At 44.8% G+C, this 12158-nt stretch overlaps 55 non-coding genes and 1 pseudogene across 55 annotated transcripts; all 56 read right to left on the bottom strand.

The window, feature by feature from the left end:
- Positions 1-4: 4 nt before the first annotated feature.
- On the bottom strand, positions 5-123 carry LOC131733953 (5S ribosomal RNA). Its single transcript, XR_009326597.1, has one exon. It is a non-coding gene; the product is annotated as a 5S ribosomal RNA (ribosomal RNA).
- Positions 124-223: 100 nt separating this feature from the next.
- Positions 224-342, bottom strand: LOC131733952 (5S ribosomal RNA). The gene has a single exon (XR_009326596.1). It is a non-coding gene; the product is annotated as a 5S ribosomal RNA (ribosomal RNA).
- Positions 343-442: 100 nt separating this feature from the next.
- LOC131733951 (5S ribosomal RNA) lies at positions 443-561 on the bottom strand. Its single transcript, XR_009326595.1, has one exon. It is a non-coding gene; the product is annotated as a 5S ribosomal RNA (ribosomal RNA).
- A 100-nt stretch (positions 562-661) lies between these two features.
- Positions 662-780, bottom strand: LOC131733950 (5S ribosomal RNA). Its single transcript, XR_009326594.1, has one exon. It is a non-coding gene; the product is annotated as a 5S ribosomal RNA (ribosomal RNA).
- A 100-nt stretch (positions 781-880) lies between these two features.
- On the bottom strand, positions 881-999 carry LOC131733949 (5S ribosomal RNA). The gene has a single exon (XR_009326593.1). It is a non-coding gene; the product is annotated as a 5S ribosomal RNA (ribosomal RNA).
- Positions 1000-1099: 100 nt separating this feature from the next.
- Positions 1100-1218, bottom strand: LOC131734169 (5S ribosomal RNA). The gene has a single exon (XR_009326810.1). It is a non-coding gene; the product is annotated as a 5S ribosomal RNA (ribosomal RNA).
- A 100-nt stretch (positions 1219-1318) lies between these two features.
- Positions 1319-1437, bottom strand: LOC131734168 (5S ribosomal RNA). The gene has a single exon (XR_009326809.1). It is a non-coding gene; the product is annotated as a 5S ribosomal RNA (ribosomal RNA).
- A 100-nt stretch (positions 1438-1537) lies between these two features.
- On the bottom strand, positions 1538-1656 carry LOC131734167 (5S ribosomal RNA). Its single transcript, XR_009326808.1, has one exon. It is a non-coding gene; the product is annotated as a 5S ribosomal RNA (ribosomal RNA).
- Positions 1657-1756: 100 nt separating this feature from the next.
- LOC131734166 (5S ribosomal RNA) lies at positions 1757-1875 on the bottom strand. Its single transcript, XR_009326807.1, has one exon. It is a non-coding gene; the product is annotated as a 5S ribosomal RNA (ribosomal RNA).
- A 100-nt stretch (positions 1876-1975) lies between these two features.
- Positions 1976-2094, bottom strand: LOC131734165 (5S ribosomal RNA). The gene has a single exon (XR_009326806.1). It is a non-coding gene; the product is annotated as a 5S ribosomal RNA (ribosomal RNA).
- A 102-nt stretch (positions 2095-2196) lies between these two features.
- LOC131734163 (5S ribosomal RNA) lies at positions 2197-2315 on the bottom strand. The gene has a single exon (XR_009326804.1). It is a non-coding gene; the product is annotated as a 5S ribosomal RNA (ribosomal RNA).
- Positions 2316-2415: 100 nt separating this feature from the next.
- LOC131734162 (5S ribosomal RNA) lies at positions 2416-2534 on the bottom strand. Its single transcript, XR_009326803.1, has one exon. It is a non-coding gene; the product is annotated as a 5S ribosomal RNA (ribosomal RNA).
- A 100-nt stretch (positions 2535-2634) lies between these two features.
- Positions 2635-2753, bottom strand: LOC131734161 (5S ribosomal RNA). The gene has a single exon (XR_009326802.1). It is a non-coding gene; the product is annotated as a 5S ribosomal RNA (ribosomal RNA).
- Positions 2754-2853: 100 nt separating this feature from the next.
- LOC131734160 (5S ribosomal RNA) lies at positions 2854-2972 on the bottom strand. The gene has a single exon (XR_009326801.1). It is a non-coding gene; the product is annotated as a 5S ribosomal RNA (ribosomal RNA).
- A 100-nt stretch (positions 2973-3072) lies between these two features.
- LOC131734159 (5S ribosomal RNA) lies at positions 3073-3191 on the bottom strand. Its single transcript, XR_009326800.1, has one exon. It is a non-coding gene; the product is annotated as a 5S ribosomal RNA (ribosomal RNA).
- A 100-nt stretch (positions 3192-3291) lies between these two features.
- On the bottom strand, positions 3292-3410 carry LOC131734158 (5S ribosomal RNA). The gene has a single exon (XR_009326799.1). It is a non-coding gene; the product is annotated as a 5S ribosomal RNA (ribosomal RNA).
- Positions 3411-3510: 100 nt separating this feature from the next.
- Positions 3511-3629, bottom strand: LOC131734157 (5S ribosomal RNA). The gene has a single exon (XR_009326798.1). It is a non-coding gene; the product is annotated as a 5S ribosomal RNA (ribosomal RNA).
- Positions 3630-3729: 100 nt separating this feature from the next.
- Positions 3730-3848, bottom strand: LOC131734156 (5S ribosomal RNA). Its single transcript, XR_009326797.1, has one exon. It is a non-coding gene; the product is annotated as a 5S ribosomal RNA (ribosomal RNA).
- Positions 3849-3948: 100 nt separating this feature from the next.
- LOC131734155 (5S ribosomal RNA) lies at positions 3949-4067 on the bottom strand. Its single transcript, XR_009326796.1, has one exon. It is a non-coding gene; the product is annotated as a 5S ribosomal RNA (ribosomal RNA).
- A 100-nt stretch (positions 4068-4167) lies between these two features.
- Positions 4168-4286, bottom strand: LOC131734154 (5S ribosomal RNA). The gene has a single exon (XR_009326795.1). It is a non-coding gene; the product is annotated as a 5S ribosomal RNA (ribosomal RNA).
- Positions 4287-4386: 100 nt separating this feature from the next.
- LOC131734152 (5S ribosomal RNA) lies at positions 4387-4505 on the bottom strand. Its single transcript, XR_009326793.1, has one exon. It is a non-coding gene; the product is annotated as a 5S ribosomal RNA (ribosomal RNA).
- A 100-nt stretch (positions 4506-4605) lies between these two features.
- LOC131734151 (5S ribosomal RNA) lies at positions 4606-4724 on the bottom strand. The gene has a single exon (XR_009326792.1). It is a non-coding gene; the product is annotated as a 5S ribosomal RNA (ribosomal RNA).
- Positions 4725-4824: 100 nt separating this feature from the next.
- LOC131734150 (5S ribosomal RNA) lies at positions 4825-4943 on the bottom strand. The gene has a single exon (XR_009326791.1). It is a non-coding gene; the product is annotated as a 5S ribosomal RNA (ribosomal RNA).
- Positions 4944-5043: 100 nt separating this feature from the next.
- Positions 5044-5162, bottom strand: LOC131734149 (5S ribosomal RNA). Its single transcript, XR_009326790.1, has one exon. It is a non-coding gene; the product is annotated as a 5S ribosomal RNA (ribosomal RNA).
- A 100-nt stretch (positions 5163-5262) lies between these two features.
- LOC131734148 (5S ribosomal RNA) lies at positions 5263-5381 on the bottom strand. The gene has a single exon (XR_009326789.1). It is a non-coding gene; the product is annotated as a 5S ribosomal RNA (ribosomal RNA).
- Positions 5382-5481: 100 nt separating this feature from the next.
- Positions 5482-5600, bottom strand: LOC131734147 (5S ribosomal RNA). The gene has a single exon (XR_009326788.1). It is a non-coding gene; the product is annotated as a 5S ribosomal RNA (ribosomal RNA).
- Positions 5601-5700: 100 nt separating this feature from the next.
- On the bottom strand, positions 5701-5819 carry LOC131734146 (5S ribosomal RNA). The gene has a single exon (XR_009326787.1). It is a non-coding gene; the product is annotated as a 5S ribosomal RNA (ribosomal RNA).
- A 100-nt stretch (positions 5820-5919) lies between these two features.
- LOC131734145 (5S ribosomal RNA) lies at positions 5920-6038 on the bottom strand. The gene has a single exon (XR_009326786.1). It is a non-coding gene; the product is annotated as a 5S ribosomal RNA (ribosomal RNA).
- A 100-nt stretch (positions 6039-6138) lies between these two features.
- On the bottom strand, positions 6139-6257 carry LOC131734144 (5S ribosomal RNA). The gene has a single exon (XR_009326785.1). It is a non-coding gene; the product is annotated as a 5S ribosomal RNA (ribosomal RNA).
- Positions 6258-6357: 100 nt separating this feature from the next.
- Positions 6358-6476, bottom strand: LOC131734143 (5S ribosomal RNA). Its single transcript, XR_009326784.1, has one exon. It is a non-coding gene; the product is annotated as a 5S ribosomal RNA (ribosomal RNA).
- A 100-nt stretch (positions 6477-6576) lies between these two features.
- On the bottom strand, positions 6577-6695 carry LOC131734141 (5S ribosomal RNA). The gene has a single exon (XR_009326782.1). It is a non-coding gene; the product is annotated as a 5S ribosomal RNA (ribosomal RNA).
- A 100-nt stretch (positions 6696-6795) lies between these two features.
- LOC131734140 (5S ribosomal RNA) lies at positions 6796-6914 on the bottom strand. The gene has a single exon (XR_009326781.1). It is a non-coding gene; the product is annotated as a 5S ribosomal RNA (ribosomal RNA).
- Positions 6915-7014: 100 nt separating this feature from the next.
- On the bottom strand, positions 7015-7133 carry LOC131734139 (5S ribosomal RNA). The gene has a single exon (XR_009326780.1). It is a non-coding gene; the product is annotated as a 5S ribosomal RNA (ribosomal RNA).
- Positions 7134-7233: 100 nt separating this feature from the next.
- LOC131734133 (5S ribosomal RNA) lies at positions 7234-7352 on the bottom strand. The gene has a single exon (XR_009326778.1). It is a non-coding gene; the product is annotated as a 5S ribosomal RNA (ribosomal RNA).
- A 100-nt stretch (positions 7353-7452) lies between these two features.
- LOC131734122 (5S ribosomal RNA) lies at positions 7453-7571 on the bottom strand. The gene has a single exon (XR_009326766.1). It is a non-coding gene; the product is annotated as a 5S ribosomal RNA (ribosomal RNA).
- Positions 7572-7671: 100 nt separating this feature from the next.
- LOC131734110 (5S ribosomal RNA) lies at positions 7672-7790 on the bottom strand. Its single transcript, XR_009326753.1, has one exon. It is a non-coding gene; the product is annotated as a 5S ribosomal RNA (ribosomal RNA).
- A 100-nt stretch (positions 7791-7890) lies between these two features.
- LOC131734099 (5S ribosomal RNA) lies at positions 7891-8009 on the bottom strand. Its single transcript, XR_009326742.1, has one exon. It is a non-coding gene; the product is annotated as a 5S ribosomal RNA (ribosomal RNA).
- A 100-nt stretch (positions 8010-8109) lies between these two features.
- On the bottom strand, positions 8110-8228 carry LOC131734088 (5S ribosomal RNA). The gene has a single exon (XR_009326731.1). It is a non-coding gene; the product is annotated as a 5S ribosomal RNA (ribosomal RNA).
- A 100-nt stretch (positions 8229-8328) lies between these two features.
- LOC131734077 (5S ribosomal RNA) lies at positions 8329-8447 on the bottom strand. The gene has a single exon (XR_009326720.1). It is a non-coding gene; the product is annotated as a 5S ribosomal RNA (ribosomal RNA).
- A 102-nt stretch (positions 8448-8549) lies between these two features.
- On the bottom strand, positions 8550-8668 carry LOC131734066 (5S ribosomal RNA). The gene has a single exon (XR_009326709.1). It is a non-coding gene; the product is annotated as a 5S ribosomal RNA (ribosomal RNA).
- Positions 8669-8768: 100 nt separating this feature from the next.
- On the bottom strand, positions 8769-8887 carry LOC131734054 (5S ribosomal RNA). The gene has a single exon (XR_009326697.1). It is a non-coding gene; the product is annotated as a 5S ribosomal RNA (ribosomal RNA).
- Positions 8888-8987: 100 nt separating this feature from the next.
- Positions 8988-9106, bottom strand: LOC131734043 (5S ribosomal RNA). Its single transcript, XR_009326686.1, has one exon. It is a non-coding gene; the product is annotated as a 5S ribosomal RNA (ribosomal RNA).
- A 100-nt stretch (positions 9107-9206) lies between these two features.
- On the bottom strand, positions 9207-9325 carry LOC131734032 (5S ribosomal RNA). The gene has a single exon (XR_009326675.1). It is a non-coding gene; the product is annotated as a 5S ribosomal RNA (ribosomal RNA).
- A 100-nt stretch (positions 9326-9425) lies between these two features.
- LOC131734021 (5S ribosomal RNA) lies at positions 9426-9544 on the bottom strand. Its single transcript, XR_009326664.1, has one exon. It is a non-coding gene; the product is annotated as a 5S ribosomal RNA (ribosomal RNA).
- Positions 9545-9644: 100 nt separating this feature from the next.
- On the bottom strand, positions 9645-9763 carry LOC131734009 (5S ribosomal RNA). The gene has a single exon (XR_009326653.1). It is a non-coding gene; the product is annotated as a 5S ribosomal RNA (ribosomal RNA).
- A 100-nt stretch (positions 9764-9863) lies between these two features.
- Positions 9864-9982, bottom strand: LOC131733998 (5S ribosomal RNA). Its single transcript, XR_009326642.1, has one exon. It is a non-coding gene; the product is annotated as a 5S ribosomal RNA (ribosomal RNA).
- A 100-nt stretch (positions 9983-10082) lies between these two features.
- On the bottom strand, positions 10083-10201 carry LOC131733987 (5S ribosomal RNA). Its single transcript, XR_009326631.1, has one exon. It is a non-coding gene; the product is annotated as a 5S ribosomal RNA (ribosomal RNA).
- Positions 10202-10301: 100 nt separating this feature from the next.
- Positions 10302-10420, bottom strand: LOC131733976 (5S ribosomal RNA). The gene has a single exon (XR_009326620.1). It is a non-coding gene; the product is annotated as a 5S ribosomal RNA (ribosomal RNA).
- A 100-nt stretch (positions 10421-10520) lies between these two features.
- LOC131733965 (5S ribosomal RNA) lies at positions 10521-10639 on the bottom strand. The gene has a single exon (XR_009326609.1). It is a non-coding gene; the product is annotated as a 5S ribosomal RNA (ribosomal RNA).
- Positions 10640-10739: 100 nt separating this feature from the next.
- Positions 10740-10858, bottom strand: LOC131733954 (5S ribosomal RNA). The gene has a single exon (XR_009326598.1). It is a non-coding gene; the product is annotated as a 5S ribosomal RNA (ribosomal RNA).
- Positions 10859-10958: 100 nt separating this feature from the next.
- On the bottom strand, positions 10959-11077 carry LOC131734164 (5S ribosomal RNA). Its single transcript, XR_009326805.1, has one exon. It is a non-coding gene; the product is annotated as a 5S ribosomal RNA (ribosomal RNA).
- A 100-nt stretch (positions 11078-11177) lies between these two features.
- On the bottom strand, positions 11178-11296 carry LOC131734153 (5S ribosomal RNA). Its single transcript, XR_009326794.1, has one exon. It is a non-coding gene; the product is annotated as a 5S ribosomal RNA (ribosomal RNA).
- A 100-nt stretch (positions 11297-11396) lies between these two features.
- On the bottom strand, positions 11397-11515 carry LOC131734142 (5S ribosomal RNA). Its single transcript, XR_009326783.1, has one exon. It is a non-coding gene; the product is annotated as a 5S ribosomal RNA (ribosomal RNA).
- Positions 11516-11615: 100 nt separating this feature from the next.
- LOC131734060 (5S ribosomal RNA) lies at positions 11616-11734 on the bottom strand. The gene has a single exon (XR_009326703.1). It is a non-coding gene; the product is annotated as a 5S ribosomal RNA (ribosomal RNA).
- Positions 11735-11834: 100 nt separating this feature from the next.
- LOC131733948 (5S ribosomal RNA) lies at positions 11835-11953 on the bottom strand. Its single transcript, XR_009326592.1, has one exon. It is a non-coding gene; the product is annotated as a 5S ribosomal RNA (ribosomal RNA).
- Positions 11954-12053: 100 nt separating this feature from the next.
- On the bottom strand, positions 12054-12158 carry LOC131734138 (5S ribosomal RNA; annotated as a pseudogene; the record flags this gene model as incomplete).

The raw sequence follows: 12158 nt of genomic DNA, 5'->3' as shown, positions 1-12158 counted from the left end.
GTAATGCCTGCAGCACTTGATATTCCCAGGTGGTCTCCCATCCAAGTACTAACCAAGCCCAACATTGCTTAGCTTCTGAGATCAGACGAGATCAGGCTTATTCAAGGTGGTGTGGCCGCAGGCGATTGCATTTCTGCTTTCATGACTTTTATGTTTAGTGAGCTGGGGGTGATTCCTCCAAAATTTCCTTTTGTCCTCCACACATTTCAATTGTAAAATGTAATGCCTGCAGCACTTGATATTCCCAGGTGGTCTCCCATCCAAGTACTAACCAAGCCCAACATTGCTTAGCTTCTGAGATCAGACGAGATCAGGCTTATTCAAGGTGGTGTGGCCGCAGGCGATTGCATTTCTGCTTTCATGACTTTTATGTTTAGTGAGCTGGGGGTGATTCCTCCAAAATTTCCTTTTGTCCTCCACACATTTCAATTGTAAAATGTAATGCCTGCAGCACTTGATATTCCCAGGTGGTCTCCCATCCAAGTACTAACCAAGCCCAACATTGCTTAGCTTCTGAGATCAGACGAGATCAGGCTTATTCAAGGTGGTGTGGCCGCAGGCGATTGCATTTCTGCTTTCATGACTTTTATGTTTAGTGAGCTGGGGGTGATTCCTCCAAAATTTCCTTTTGTCCTCCACACATTTCAATTGTAAAATGTAATGCCTGCAGCACTTGATATTCCCAGGTGGTCTCCCATCCAAGTACTAACCAAGCCCAACATTGCTTAGCTTCTGAGATCAGACGAGATCAGGCTTATTCAAGGTGGTGTGGCCGCAGGCGATTGCATTTCTGCTTTCATGACTTTTATGTTTAGTGAGCTGGGGGTGATTCCTCCAAAATTTCCTTTTGTCCTCCACACATTTCAATTGTAAAATGTAATGCCTGCAGCACTTGATATTCCCAGGTGGTCTCCCATCCAAGTACTAACCAAGCCCAACATTGCTTAGCTTCTGAGATCAGACGAGATCAGGCTTATTCAAGGTGGTGTGGCCGCAGGCGATTGCATTTCTGCTTTCATGACTTTTATGTTTAGTGAGCTGGGGGTGATTCCTCCAAAATTTCCTTTTGTCCTCCACACATTTCAATTGTAAAATGTAATGCCTGCAGCACTTGATATTCCCAGGTGGTCTCCCATCCAAGTACTAACCAAGCCCAACATTGCTTAGCTTCTGAGATCAGACGAGATCAGGCTTATTCAAGGTGGTGTGGCCGCAGGCGATTGCATTTCTGCTTTCATGACTTTTATGTTTAGTGAGCTGGGGGTGATTCCTCCAAAATTTCCTTTTGTCCTCCACACATTTCAATTGTAAAATGTAATGCCTGCAGCACTTGATATTCCCAGGTGGTCTCCCATCCAAGTACTAACCAAGCCCAACATTGCTTAGCTTCTGAGATCAGACGAGATCAGGCTTATTCAAGGTGGTGTGGCCGCAGGCGATTGCATTTCTGCTTTCATGACTTTTATGTTTAGTGAGCTGGGGGTGATTCCTCCAAAATTTCCTTTTGTCCTCCACACATTTCAATTGTAAAATGTAATGCCTGCAGCACTTGATATTCCCAGGTGGTCTCCCATCCAAGTACTAACCAAGCCCAACATTGCTTAGCTTCTGAGATCAGACGAGATCAGGCTTATTCAAGGTGGTGTGGCCGCAGGCGATTGCATTTCTGCTTTCATGACTTTTATGTTTAGTGAGCTGGGGGTGATTCCTCCAAAATTTCCTTTTGTCCTCCACACATTTCAATTGTAAAATGTAATGCCTGCAGCACTTGATATTCCCAGGTGGTCTCCCATCCAAGTACTAACCAAGCCCAACATTGCTTAGCTTCTGAGATCAGACGAGATCAGGCTTATTCAAGGTGGTGTGGCCGCAGGCGATTGCATTTCTGCTTTCATGACTTTTATGTTTAGTGAGCTGGGGGTGATTCCTCCAAAATTTCCTTTTGTCCTCCACACATTTCAATTGTAAAATGTAATGCCTGCAGCACTTGATATTCCCAGGTGGTCTCCCATCCAAGTACTAACCAAGCCCAACATTGCTTAGCTTCTGAGATCAGACGAGATCAGGCTTATTCAAGGTGGTGTGGCCGCAGGCGATTGCATTTCTGCTTTCATGACTTTTATGTTTAGTGAGCTGGGGGTGATTCCTCCAAAATTTCCTTTTGTCCTCCACACATTTCAATTGTAATTAATGTAATGCCTGCAGCACTTGATATTCCCAGGTGGTCTCCCATCCAAGTACTAACCAAGCCCAACATTGCTTAGCTTCTGAGATCAGACGAGATCAGGCTTATTCAAGGTGGTGTGGCCGCAGGCGATTGCATTTCTGCTTTCATGACTTTTATGTTTAGTGAGCTGGGGGTGATTCCTCCAAAATTTCCTTTTGTCCTCCACACATTTCAATTGTAAAATGTAATGCCTGCAGCACTTGATATTCCCAGGTGGTCTCCCATCCAAGTACTAACCAAGCCCAACATTGCTTAGCTTCTGAGATCAGACGAGATCAGGCTTATTCAAGGTGGTGTGGCCGCAGGCGATTGCATTTCTGCTTTCATGACTTTTATGTTTAGTGAGCTGGGGGTGATTCCTCCAAAATTTCCTTTTGTCCTCCACACATTTCAATTGTAAAATGTAATGCCTGCAGCACTTGATATTCCCAGGTGGTCTCCCATCCAAGTACTAACCAAGCCCAACATTGCTTAGCTTCTGAGATCAGACGAGATCAGGCTTATTCAAGGTGGTGTGGCCGCAGGCGATTGCATTTCTGCTTTCATGACTTTTATGTTTAGTGAGCTGGGGGTGATTCCTCCAAAATTTCCTTTTGTCCTCCACACATTTCAATTGTAAAATGTAATGCCTGCAGCACTTGATATTCCCAGGTGGTCTCCCATCCAAGTACTAACCAAGCCCAACATTGCTTAGCTTCTGAGATCAGACGAGATCAGGCTTATTCAAGGTGGTGTGGCCGCAGGCGATTGCATTTCTGCTTTCATGACTTTTATGTTTAGTGAGCTGGGGGTGATTCCTCCAAAATTTCCTTTTGTCCTCCACACATTTCAATTGTAAAATGTAATGCCTGCAGCACTTGATATTCCCAGGTGGTCTCCCATCCAAGTACTAACCAAGCCCAACATTGCTTAGCTTCTGAGATCAGACGAGATCAGGCTTATTCAAGGTGGTGTGGCCGCAGGCGATTGCATTTCTGCTTTCATGACTTTTATGTTTAGTGAGCTGGGGGTGATTCCTCCAAAATTTCCTTTTGTCCTCCACACATTTCAATTGTAAAATGTAATGCCTGCAGCACTTGATATTCCCAGGTGGTCTCCCATCCAAGTACTAACCAAGCCCAACATTGCTTAGCTTCTGAGATCAGACGAGATCAGGCTTATTCAAGGTGGTGTGGCCGCAGGCGATTGCATTTCTGCTTTCATGACTTTTATGTTTAGTGAGCTGGGGGTGATTCCTCCAAAATTTCCTTTTGTCCTCCACACATTTCAATTGTAAAATGTAATGCCTGCAGCACTTGATATTCCCAGGTGGTCTCCCATCCAAGTACTAACCAAGCCCAACATTGCTTAGCTTCTGAGATCAGACGAGATCAGGCTTATTCAAGGTGGTGTGGCCGCAGGCGATTGCATTTCTGCTTTCATGACTTTTATGTTTAGTGAGCTGGGGGTGATTCCTCCAAAATTTCCTTTTGTCCTCCACACATTTCAATTGTAAAATGTAATGCCTGCAGCACTTGATATTCCCAGGTGGTCTCCCATCCAAGTACTAACCAAGCCCAACATTGCTTAGCTTCTGAGATCAGACGAGATCAGGCTTATTCAAGGTGGTGTGGCCGCAGGCGATTGCATTTCTGCTTTCATGACTTTTATGTTTAGTGAGCTGGGGGTGATTCCTCCAAAATTTCCTTTTGTCCTCCACACATTTCAATTGTAAAATGTAATGCCTGCAGCACTTGATATTCCCAGGTGGTCTCCCATCCAAGTACTAACCAAGCCCAACATTGCTTAGCTTCTGAGATCAGACGAGATCAGGCTTATTCAAGGTGGTGTGGCCGCAGGCGATTGCATTTCTGCTTTCATGACTTTTATGTTTAGTGAGCTGGGGGTGATTCCTCCAAAATTTCCTTTTGTCCTCCACACATTTCAATTGTAAAATGTAATGCCTGCAGCACTTGATATTCCCAGGTGGTCTCCCATCCAAGTACTAACCAAGCCCAACATTGCTTAGCTTCTGAGATCAGACGAGATCAGGCTTATTCAAGGTGGTGTGGCCGCAGGCGATTGCATTTCTGCTTTCATGACTTTTATGTTTAGTGAGCTGGGGGTGATTCCTCCAAAATTTCCTTTTGTCCTCCACACATTTCAATTGTAAAATGTAATGCCTGCAGCACTTGATATTCCCAGGTGGTCTCCCATCCAAGTACTAACCAAGCCCAACATTGCTTAGCTTCTGAGATCAGACGAGATCAGGCTTATTCAAGGTGGTGTGGCCGCAGGCGATTGCATTTCTGCTTTCATGACTTTTATGTTTAGTGAGCTGGGGGTGATTCCTCCAAAATTTCCTTTTGTCCTCCACACATTTCAATTGTAAAATGTAATGCCTGCAGCACTTGATATTCCCAGGTGGTCTCCCATCCAAGTACTAACCAAGCCCAACATTGCTTAGCTTCTGAGATCAGACGAGATCAGGCTTATTCAAGGTGGTGTGGCCGCAGGCGATTGCATTTCTGCTTTCATGACTTTTATGTTTAGTGAGCTGGGGGTGATTCCTCCAAAATTTCCTTTTGTCCTCCACACATTTCAATTGTAAAATGTAATGCCTGCAGCACTTGATATTCCCAGGTGGTCTCCCATCCAAGTACTAACCAAGCCCAACATTGCTTAGCTTCTGAGATCAGACGAGATCAGGCTTATTCAAGGTGGTGTGGCCGCAGGCGATTGCATTTCTGCTTTCATGACTTTTATGTTTAGTGAGCTGGGGGTGATTCCTCCAAAATTTCCTTTTGTCCTCCACACATTTCAATTGTAAAATGTAATGCCTGCAGCACTTGATATTCCCAGGTGGTCTCCCATCCAAGTACTAACCAAGCCCAACATTGCTTAGCTTCTGAGATCAGACGAGATCAGGCTTATTCAAGGTGGTGTGGCCGCAGGCGATTGCATTTCTGCTTTCATGACTTTTATGTTTAGTGAGCTGGGGGTGATTCCTCCAAAATTTCCTTTTGTCCTCCACACATTTCAATTGTAAAATGTAATGCCTGCAGCACTTGATATTCCCAGGTGGTCTCCCATCCAAGTACTAACCAAGCCCAACATTGCTTAGCTTCTGAGATCAGACGAGATCAGGCTTATTCAAGGTGGTGTGGCCGCAGGCGATTGCATTTCTGCTTTCATGACTTTTATGTTTAGTGAGCTGGGGGTGATTCCTCCAAAATTTCCTTTTGTCCTCCACACATTTCAATTGTAAAATGTAATGCCTGCAGCACTTGATATTCCCAGGTGGTCTCCCATCCAAGTACTAACCAAGCCCAACATTGCTTAGCTTCTGAGATCAGACGAGATCAGGCTTATTCAAGGTGGTGTGGCCGCAGGCGATTGCATTTCTGCTTTCATGACTTTTATGTTTAGTGAGCTGGGGGTGATTCCTCCAAAATTTCCTTTTGTCCTCCACACATTTCAATTGTAAAATGTAATGCCTGCAGCACTTGATATTCCCAGGTGGTCTCCCATCCAAGTACTAACCAAGCCCAACATTGCTTAGCTTCTGAGATCAGACGAGATCAGGCTTATTCAAGGTGGTGTGGCCGCAGGCGATTGCATTTCTGCTTTCATGACTTTTATGTTTAGTGAGCTGGGGGTGATTCCTCCAAAATTTCCTTTTGTCCTCCACACATTTCAATTGTAAAATGTAATGCCTGCAGCACTTGATATTCCCAGGTGGTCTCCCATCCAAGTACTAACCAAGCCCAACATTGCTTAGCTTCTGAGATCAGACGAGATCAGGCTTATTCAAGGTGGTGTGGCCGCAGGCGATTGCATTTCTGCTTTCATGACTTTTATGTTTAGTGAGCTGGGGGTGATTCCTCCAAAATTTCCTTTTGTCCTCCACACATTTCAATTGTAAAATGTAATGCCTGCAGCACTTGATATTCCCAGGTGGTCTCCCATCCAAGTACTAACCAAGCCCAACATTGCTTAGCTTCTGAGATCAGACGAGATCAGGCTTATTCAAGGTGGTGTGGCCGCAGGCGATTGCATTTCTGCTTTCATGACTTTTATGTTTAGTGAGCTGGGGGTGATTCCTCCAAAATTTCCTTTTGTCCTCCACACATTTCAATTGTAAAATGTAATGCCTGCAGCACTTGATATTCCCAGGTGGTCTCCCATCCAAGTACTAACCAAGCCCAACATTGCTTAGCTTCTGAGATCAGACGAGATCAGGCTTATTCAAGGTGGTGTGGCCGCAGGCGATTGCATTTCTGCTTTCATGACTTTTATGTTTAGTGAGCTGGGGGTGATTCCTCCAAAATTTCCTTTTGTCCTCCACACATTTCAATTGTAAAATGTAATGCCTGCAGCACTTGATATTCCCAGGTGGTCTCCCATCCAAGTACTAACCAAGCCCAACATTGCTTAGCTTCTGAGATCAGACGAGATCAGGCTTATTCAAGGTGGTGTGGCCGCAGGCGATTGCATTTCTGCTTTCATGACTTTTATGTTTAGTGAGCTGGGGGTGATTCCTCCAAAATTTCCTTTTGTCCTCCACACATTTCAATTGTAAAATGTAATGCCTGCAGCACTTGATATTCCCAGGTGGTCTCCCATCCAAGTACTAACCAAGCCCAACATTGCTTAGCTTCTGAGATCAGACGAGATCAGGCTTATTCAAGGTGGTGTGGCCGCAGGCGATTGCATTTCTGCTTTCATGACTTTTATGTTTAGTGAGCTGGGGGTGATTCCTCCAAAATTTCCTTTTGTCCTCCACACATTTCAATTGTAAAATGTAATGCCTGCAGCACTTGATATTCCCAGGTGGTCTCCCATCCAAGTACTAACCAAGCCCAACATTGCTTAGCTTCTGAGATCAGACGAGATCAGGCTTATTCAAGGTGGTGTGGCCGCAGGCGATTGCATTTCTGCTTTCATGACTTTTATGTTTAGTGAGCTGGGGGTGATTCCTCCAAAATTTCCTTTTGTCCTCCACACATTTCAATTGTAAAATGTAATGCCTGCAGCACTTGATATTCCCAGGTGGTCTCCCATCCAAGTACTAACCAAGCCCAACATTGCTTAGCTTCTGAGATCAGACGAGATCAGGCTTATTCAAGGTGGTGTGGCCGCAGGCGATTGCATTTCTGCTTTCATGACTTTTATGTTTAGTGAGCTGGGGGTGATTCCTCCAAAATTTCCTTTTGTCCTCCACACATTTCAATTGTAAAATGTAATGCCTGCAGCACTTGATATTCCCAGGTGGTCTCCCATCCAAGTACTAACCAAGCCCAACATTGCTTAGCTTCTGAGATCAGACGAGATCAGGCTTATTCAAGGTGGTGTGGCCGCAGGCGATTGCATTTCTGCTTTCATGACTTTTATGTTTAGTGAGCTGGGGGTGATTCCTCCAAAATTTCCTTTTGTCCTCCACACATTTCAATTGTAAAATGTAATGCCTGCAGCACTTGATATTCCCAGGTGGTCTCCCATCCAAGTACTAACCAAGCCCAACATTGCTTAGCTTCTGAGATCAGACGAGATCAGGCTTATTCAAGGTGGTGTGGCCGCAGGCGATTGCATTTCTGCTTTCATGACTTTTATGTTTAGTGAGCTGGGGGTGATTCCTCCAAAATTTCCTTTTGTCCTCCACACATTTCAATTGTAAAATGTAATGCCTGCAGCACTTGATATTCCCAGGTGGTCTCCCATCCAAGTACTAACCAAGCCCAACATTGCTTAGCTTCTGAGATCAGACGAGATCAGGCTTATTCAAGGTGGTGTGGCCGCAGGCGATTGCATTTCTGCTTTCATGACTTTTATGTTTAGTGAGCTGGGGGTGATTCCTCCAAAATTTCCTTTTGTCCTCCACACATTTCAATTGTAAAATGTAATGCCTGCAGCACTTGATATTCCCAGGTGGTCTCCCATCCAAGTACTAACCAAGCCCAACATTGCTTAGCTTCTGAGATCAGACGAGATCAGGCTTATTCAAGGTGGTGTGGCCGCAGGCGATTGCATTTCTGCTTTCATGACTTTTATGTTTAGTGAGCTGGGGGTGATTCCTCCAAAATTTCCTTTTGTCCTCCACACATTTCAATTGTAAAATGTAATGCCTGCAGCACTTGATATTCCCAGGTGGTCTCCCATCCAAGTACTAACCAAGCCCAACATTGCTTAGCTTCTGAGATCAGACGAGATCAGGCTTATTCAAGGTGGTGTGGCCGCAGGCGATTGCATTTCTGCTTTCATGACTTTTATGTTTAGTGAGCTGGGGGTGATTCCTCCAAAATTTCCTTTTGTCCTCCACACATTTCAATTGTATAAAATGTAATGCCTGCAGCACTTGATATTCCCAGGTGGTCTCCCATCCAAGTACTAACCAAGCCCAACATTGCTTAGCTTCTGAGATCAGACGAGATCAGGCTTATTCAAGGTGGTGTGGCCGCAGGCGATTGCATTTCTGCTTTCATGACTTTTATGTTTAGTGAGCTGGGGGTGATTCCTCCAAAATTTCCTTTTGTCCTCCACACATTTCAATTGTAAAATGTAATGCCTGCAGCACTTGATATTCCCAGGTGGTCTCCCATCCAAGTACTAACCAAGCCCAACATTGCTTAGCTTCTGAGATCAGACGAGATCAGGCTTATTCAAGGTGGTGTGGCCGCAGGCGATTGCATTTCTGCTTTCATGACTTTTATGTTTAGTGAGCTGGGGGTGATTCCTCCAAAATTTCCTTTTGTCCTCCACACATTTCAATTGTAAAATGTAATGCCTGCAGCACTTGATATTCCCAGGTGGTCTCCCATCCAAGTACTAACCAAGCCCAACATTGCTTAGCTTCTGAGATCAGACGAGATCAGGCTTATTCAAGGTGGTGTGGCCGCAGGCGATTGCATTTCTGCTTTCATGACTTTTATGTTTAGTGAGCTGGGGGTGATTCCTCCAAAATTTCCTTTTGTCCTCCACACATTTCAATTGTAAAATGTAATGCCTGCAGCACTTGATATTCCCAGGTGGTCTCCCATCCAAGTACTAACCAAGCCCAACATTGCTTAGCTTCTGAGATCAGACGAGATCAGGCTTATTCAAGGTGGTGTGGCCGCAGGCGATTGCATTTCTGCTTTCATGACTTTTATGTTTAGTGAGCTGGGGGTGATTCCTCCAAAATTTCCTTTTGTCCTCCACACATTTCAATTGTAAAATGTAATGCCTGCAGCACTTGATATTCCCAGGTGGTCTCCCATCCAAGTACTAACCAAGCCCAACATTGCTTAGCTTCTGAGATCAGACGAGATCAGGCTTATTCAAGGTGGTGTGGCCGCAGGCGATTGCATTTCTGCTTTCATGACTTTTATGTTTAGTGAGCTGGGGGTGATTCCTCCAAAATTTCCTTTTGTCCTCCACACATTTCAATTGTAAAATGTAATGCCTGCAGCACTTGATATTCCCAGGTGGTCTCCCATCCAAGTACTAACCAAGCCCAACATTGCTTAGCTTCTGAGATCAGACGAGATCAGGCTTATTCAAGGTGGTGTGGCCGCAGGCGATTGCATTTCTGCTTTCATGACTTTTATGTTTAGTGAGCTGGGGGTGATTCCTCCAAAATTTCCTTTTGTCCTCCACACATTTCAATTGTAAAATGTAATGCCTGCAGCACTTGATATTCCCAGGTGGTCTCCCATCCAAGTACTAACCAAGCCCAACATTGCTTAGCTTCTGAGATCAGACGAGATCAGGCTTATTCAAGGTGGTGTGGCCGCAGGCGATTGCATTTCTGCTTTCATGACTTTTATGTTTAGTGAGCTGGGGGTGATTCCTCCAAAATTTCCTTTTGTCCTCCACACATTTCAATTGTAAAATGTAATGCCTGCAGCACTTGATATTCCCAGGTGGTCTCCCATCCAAGTACTAACCAAGCCCAACATTGCTTAGCTTCTGAGATCAGACGAGATCAGGCTTATTCAAGGTGGTGTGGCCGCAGGCGATTGCATTTCTGCTTTCATGACTTTTATGTTTAGTGAGCTGGGGGTGATTCCTCCAAAATTTCCTTTTGTCCTCCACACATTTCAATTGTAAAATGTAATGCCTGCAGCACTTGATATTCCCAGGTGGTCTCCCATCCAAGTACTAACCAAGCCCAACATTGCTTAGCTTCTGAGATCAGACGAGATCAGGCTTATTCAAGGTGGTGTGGCCGCAGGCGATTGCATTTCTGCTTTCATGACTTTTATGTTTAGTGAGCTGGGGGTGATTCCTCCAAAATTTCCTTTTGTCCTCCACACATTTCAATTGTAAAATGTAATGCCTGCAGCACTTGATATTCCCAGGTGGTCTCCCATCCAAGTACTAACCAAGCCCAACATTGCTTAGCTTCTGAGATCAGACGAGATCAGGCTTATTCAAGGTGGTGTGGCCGCAGGCGATTGCATTTCTGCTTTCATGACTTTTATGTTTAGTGAGCTGGGGGTGATTCCTCCAAAATTTCCTTTTGTCCTCCACACATTTCAATTGTAAAATGTAATGCCTGCAGCACTTGATATTCCCAGGTGGTCTCCCATCCAAGTACTAACCAAGCCCAACATTGCTTAGCTTCTGAGATCAGACGAGATCAGGCTTATTCAAGGTGGTGTGGCCGCAGGCGATTGCATTTCTGCTTTCATGACTTTTATGTTTAGTGAGCTGGGGGTGATTCCTCCAAAATTTCCTTTTGTCCTCCACACATTTCAATTGTAAAATGTAATGCCTGCAGCACTTGATATTCCCAGGTGGTCTCCCATCCAAGTACTAACCAAGCCCAACATTGCTTAGCTTCTGAGATCAGACGAGATCAGGCTTATTCAAGGTGGTGTGGCCGCAGGCGATTGCATTTCTGCTTTCATGACTTTTATGTTTAGTGAGCTGGGGGTGATTCCTCCAAAATTTCCTTTTGTCCTCCACACATTTCAATTGTAAAATGTAATGCCTGCAGCACTTGATATTCCCAGGTGGTCTCCCATCCAAGTACTAACCAAGCCCAACATTGCTTAGCTTCTGAGATCAGACGAGATCAGGCTTATTCAAGGTGGTGTGGCCGCAGGCGATTGCATTTCTGCTTTCATGACTTTTATGTTTAGTGAGCTGGGGGTGATTCCTCCAAAATTTCCTTTTGTCCTCCACACATTTCAATTGTAAAATGTAATGCCTGCAGCACTTGATATTCCCAGGTGGTCTCCCATCCAAGTACTAACCAAGCCCAACATTGCTTAGCTTCTGAGATCAGACGAGATCAGGCTTATTCAAGGTGGTGTGGCCGCAGGCGATTGCATTTCTGCTTTCATGACTTTTATGTTTAGTGAGCTGGGGGTGATTCCTCCAAAATTTCCTTTTGTCCTCCACACATTTCAATTGTAAAATGTAATGCCTGCAGCACTTGATATTCCCAGGTGGTCTCCCATCCAAGTACTAACCAAGCCCAACATTGCTTAGCTTCTGAGATCAGACGAGATCAGGCTTATTCAAGGTGGTGTGGCCGCAGGCGATTGCATTTCTGCTTTCATGACTTTTATGTTTAGTGAGCTGGGGGTGATTCCTCCAAAATTTCCTTTTGTCCTCCACACATTTCAATTGTAAAATGTAATGCCTGCAGCACTTGATATTCCCAGGTGGTCTCCCATCCAAGTACTAACCAAGCCCAACATTGCTTAGCTTCTGAGATCAGACGAGATCAGGCTTATTCAAGGTGGTGTGGCCGCAGGCGATTGCATTTCTGCTTTCATGACTTTTATGTTTAGTGAGCTGGGGGTGATTCCTCCAAAATTTCCTTTTGTCCTCCACACATTTCAATTGTAAAATGTAATGCCTGCAGCACTTGATATTCCCAGGTGGTCTCCCATCCAAGTACTAACCAAGCCCAACATTGCTTAGCTTCTGAGATCAGACGAGATCAGGCTTATTCAAGGTG

This window comes from Acipenser ruthenus, unplaced genomic scaffold, assembly GCF_902713425.1.
Source record: "Acipenser ruthenus unplaced genomic scaffold, fAciRut3.2 maternal haplotype, whole genome shotgun sequence".
Lineage (NCBI taxonomy): Eukaryota > Metazoa > Chordata > Actinopteri > Acipenseriformes > Acipenseridae > Acipenser > Acipenser ruthenus.
Note: the sequence above shows the minus strand (reverse complement) of the source record. Positions and strands in the feature narration are given on the sequence as shown.